Here is a 5,207-nt window from a genome sequence, read left to right as displayed (position 1 = left end):
TTCCAGCCATATTTTGGACGCCCATTATCTCATCTTCTCGGTGATGAGATGACATTAGTCTTCACCATAACCGTTTTCCAACAATTCCTTGTCATCGTCGTGCGTTCCCATTGCCGACTTGTCTGTCATCATCATCATCATCTCGAGTTGATTTCTTCTGGCGTGACTTTGAAGGGACAACCCCTCTTACACACGAGACTTTTCTTTTGACTTTTTCACCATCTCCGGTTATTTCTTCCATTAGAACCATAATAAAAACCAAGATGTAACTGTTTTGATGCTATTTTGTTAGTAACTCAGCTTCTAATTCATCTAATATAAGAGGATAAAATACAAAAATATAATAAATTAAAATATTTTATTAATAAAAAGATTAGAATGATAAACTGAATAATTTAAGAATTTTGAACCCTCTCATCTCAGACAATTCAAGGAGTTTAAGACCTTTTATTTTTTGGCCATTGGAGGTATCGAAGACCTCTCACAACAATTAGCTAAAATCGGTTTTCCAATTAACGAACCCTAATATATTTTTTCTCCTCATCTTTTGAAACCTAAAGAGTATATTTGTAATTGAAACTTATCATTAGATTAAAGACAAGTATCACAATTCTAATAGAAAATTCTATCGGTTTTGATTAGAAGAAAATCCAATAACCTCTTTTTTTTTTTTAATATATCACATGAAAAAGGTCTGGTATAAACATTTCAAATTCCAGTTTCTTTAATATACATTTGAAGGCATTTCACTACAATAAAAACATAGTAATAAGTAAGTAACCTGAGACCTCTACCATCAGAAACTCACAGGCAACAAAATTTTTGGAGATTCATCTCTTTGTGCTCTCCATCTTTTTATTCTCTGCACTAATTGATTAAGATAGAATAAGAAAGAGCAACTATATTAACAGCAAAAAATCTAAGGAATTTGGATACTCGATATTCGTGAAGCATGGAGTGAAAGCTGTTGATCATGGCATGGGTCCCTAGGACTCCCAGCTCCAATATATTCTGAGACAGTTTCAGTAACACTGGAAACATGAGTTTTTAACCAGGGGGTACTACGGGTCAACCATCCAGTCTGTGCTGCATCGCTTACTTCCACCTTTATTTTCCTTTCCTCCTCAACTAGTAGTTCAAGCCACCTCTTGGCCATAAATTTTTTTACGGCTTCAACTCCTTCCTTCACAACTTCCACTGGTGGAATTACGAGAGGATTCTCGTCCAGGTTGAGTTTGGTCAAATTTTCAAGTCAGCCATATGTTTCAGGAAGAGCTTGAATCTGGTTGTTGTAAGATCAAGTTCCTTCAGGTTTATCAAATCACCAAAGGTTTCTGGAAGTTTCAGTCAAGTCACTGAAATTTTTGCTCAATTTGAGGATCTCAAGATTTGTCAATTTTCCAATTGATAGTGGAAGGCCATTGAGCTCATTGAAGTGAGCACCCAGATATTGCAAAGACCTCATCTCGCCAATTCAAAGGAATTGAAAGATTCTGTAGATTCATTAATTTAAAACCAATATTAGTTGCCAAGTACAATAGGCAGTTGAAGGCAGCACTGAGATCCACCAATCACCTGAATCATTCAGGACAAATTAAAAGTCTAAAAAGAACGAAAAAGGTTAACTTTAACCTGCATTGACAAATGGAATCTGGCAAAAAACTTAGTTTGTTCCAAGAAACATCAAGGATTTTCAGATTGTACAATAATCCAATGGAGTCAGGCAGCAACTCTATAAAAGATTTGAACCCAAACAAAGTTCTTCCTAATTCGTTAATCCAGCTATTGAGTCAGGAATAACCTGATACATAATCGAATATCCAACACCTGAAAAATGATCCTAACAAGCTCAAGTTTTAATTTCAATAAACGTTACAAGTAAGCCCTTGATGGTTATGATTCCACACTTTTCACACAATTGTAAATAAATCAAATCAAATGAAAGATTTCATCATGTAATTAAGGAAATAAATGTTACCTCAAGCTGATTATCAGACAAATTAAACACTTTGAATCCAGATATCCTCCCAAAAGCTTCGAGCAAGAACCTGAGTCTAGAAGACAAGTCGACTCTTCCCAAGCTCTTTCCAAGAGCATCTTGAAGCACTCCAACAACTTCCTCATTGACTTCTTCGCTAGCAGGTAAGACCTCACCGCCATCCGCATTTTCCGCTTTCTCATAAATCTTAACCAACCACTCCTCTGCATCCTTCAACATCTTCTCATAAGCCTCGTGCATTTCATCCATTTTTAAAGCCGATATGTACAGGCTTTTTTCCTTCTTCGCATTTTCTCTACACTCCTTTTCTTTCGCTGTCAGGTACGCCCACCGGTCCAAGCGATCCACCTCAACAGAGAGGCATTAGCACGATTTCTTCCGGAGATTTCGACAGGCTGCTTTCAATTTCAGAGAGTCTAGCTTTAGCATTGTCGACAGTCTCGTGCTCAGGGCGTGGGTCAAGAGCCTTGAGAATGGATCTGGTGTGGTAAACGTCGTGAATGGTGTGCCTCACGAAGGAGATAAGCTTGGAATCAGACCAATGAGGCATTCGATCAACAATTATCTCTACAGAGGGATCGAGTTGTTGGATGTCGTATTCCACGGTGGAGGTGGAGGTAAAGCAGCCGGCGGTGGTTCTAGGTCCAAAAGAGGGGAGACGGACCATGACGTAAGAGAAAAGGGGGAAGTTGGTGGGATGTGGATACATCTAGGATTCAGGGTATTGAGGAGAAAACAGCAATAGAGCAACAGAGAATGGCTGGAGTGCTCATTCAAATTCAGACCTCCGCCCTCCCTTGGTGTTCATCAATTTTTATTTGTATTGATTGAGAGAATGTTGGGTCAAAGCTCCAAACAAAAATTTTAGCTTAAAAGTTTCCACTAATATTAACTTCAATGATTAAATGTGATTGAAATAATGTATGATTACAAATTCAAAGATGTAAGATTTATATAGTTAAGATGTTATGGTAGTATAAGAGAAGACATGGAATTGCAAAGGAAATTGGGGTGGTAGGGGTGAGTATGTTTCTTATTTAATGAGAAAAGGTTGTTTCAAATGTGGGGGTAGGAGAGTATTTATACAAAAATTTCCACCGTTGCTCTCATATATTTCCAAGCTTTGTCTTGAATCTTGATGTCATGAAGAGCATTAAACGCACTCCTTCGATTTTCCATCCTTAGCCAAAATTTAATGTTACTCTATCCAATATTAAATGTGTTCACATGACAGAAAGGCATAATATATATAACACTAACCTTTGAATTTTCATTACTTATAAATAATTATATTAACTTTACAAAGGAAAAATTCAATAAGATAAAAATCAAAGCAGAGTTGTCTTCAATAGGGTCTTATTGTTGGTTTTCCTCCAAAACAACCCTTATAAGGGTAGATTTATCATTTTTCTTACCCATTTATTCATATCAGAGCTTCATATATTCTTTATCAATTCTAAGTGTTTTTATTTCTAAGTTTATCTAAAAGTGCACAGGTGTGTGTTACTCAATTTACATGACATGCATTCTAAGCATATGAGAGTGTATCTTTGGTGCATGACACACAGTTATATGTCCCATATCACACAAGCATCTGTACATTTCTAATTGCACACTTTCATATATTCAACTTATATGGTTATAATTTCCCTAAAGGCAGGCGGGTGTGTGTCGCTGAAATCCCAAAATTCCAAACCTAGCTTTTCTTGTGTTTTCTAGGCTACTATATCTTACCAAGACACTTCAAAAACCCATATTTCATAGCCAACACCTTATCATACAGTCCTATTTCGCAATATATCCATGAATCTATAATTTAAACATCACTAACATGGCACAACACACATCTTATGATCATATTTCATCCTACTCTACATTTCAAAAGTACATTCCTTCGCACATCAAACATATTCAATATCCTAGCCTTTCATGAACCCCAATAGACCACCATACATCAATTCAAGGATACCATTACTCATATATAAAAAGAAACAACACTTAACCAAGATCAAGTAACTTTAAACTACCATTGAATAATAACTATGCAAAACCTAATCAATCCCTACTTCAATTATCAATATATACATATAGATATGCATATTCACTTCGGAAGTATAAAAAACAATTCAATTCAAAAGAACATATGAAATGACACTACTTACCTTGGTGTGATGACAATAATAGTCTTCTTGTGACTTAAAATGGTTTCAAAGGCTTCTCTCCTAACAAGAAGTAGCTTTGGCACTCTCTAATACTTTCCCTCTCTTGTTTGGCTGAAAGAAATTAAGGGAAAAAAATAAGTGTTGCTCGTTCTATAAGCGTTTTTATTTTCAGGTTGGTTAGACATACACAGGTATGTACACTAGTTATGAAACATTAAAGCCACGTCACGTGATCCCTGCGAAGCACATCCTTATCCTGTAATTCAAAATTCAATTACCAAACATGATCATGTACCCTACTTACACGACGTACATAGAGACCAATTTTGACTAAATCCTATAATATGTGAAAAGACCATTTTGCCCTCTCTTCCACATCATGCACGAGTATGTAGCCTCTCTTACATGGTCGTGCATGCCACAATTCACATAATAATTTCTCAAGCATAATTTCAAATAGAAAAATACTAAAAAGACCAAAATAACTTCAAACATACCTGTGGATGTTACAAGATTATTCACATAACCCTATTTTTTCAAGTATTTACTAAAATGATTATACCACATTCTTTCAGATTATTTTAACCAATACAATGATCTTTGTAACTTGATTGAGCACATGCCTTTTGGATTAACCCCTTTTGCTTCAACCTCAGGTAATTTAAATCTTTTAGGGTGTTTTATATAGATTTCAATATCCAAGTTTCTAGAAAAATAAGTAGTAACTATGTCTATTAAACATATATCCAATTCTTCAGAGACTGTTAAACTGATCAAATACCTGAATATGATTATATCCATCATAAGTGCTTATGTTTTATTAAAGTTTATACTTGACCTTTCTGAAAAGCCTTAGGCTACAAGTTTTGCTTTATATCTAGCAATCTCTTTTTTTCTCACAAATAACCATTTATGTTCAATGGGTTGGAAGGTTTTAGGTGTTTAGAATACAGGTCTAAATACTTGATGTTTTACTAGAAGCTAATTTTTTTTTTTTTGGTAAGTAAGTGTGTATAACTAAAACCAAAGGAAAACAAACTAAACGC

At 35.2% G+C, this 5,207-nt stretch overlaps 1 pseudogene; it reads right to left on the bottom strand.

Annotated features, from left to right (window-relative positions):
* Positions 1-698: 698 nt before the first annotated feature.
* Positions 699-2,882, bottom strand: LOC123204866 (annotated as a pseudogene).
* Positions 2,883-5,207: the final 2,325 nt, after the last annotated feature.

Source organism: Mangifera indica, chromosome 20 (genome assembly GCF_011075055.1).
Source record: "Mangifera indica cultivar Alphonso chromosome 20, CATAS_Mindica_2.1, whole genome shotgun sequence".
Taxonomy (NCBI): Eukaryota; Viridiplantae; Streptophyta; class Magnoliopsida; order Sapindales; family Anacardiaceae; genus Mangifera; species Mangifera indica.
The sequence above is the reverse complement of the archived record's forward strand: the minus strand, read 5'-3'. Positions and strand labels throughout refer to the sequence as shown.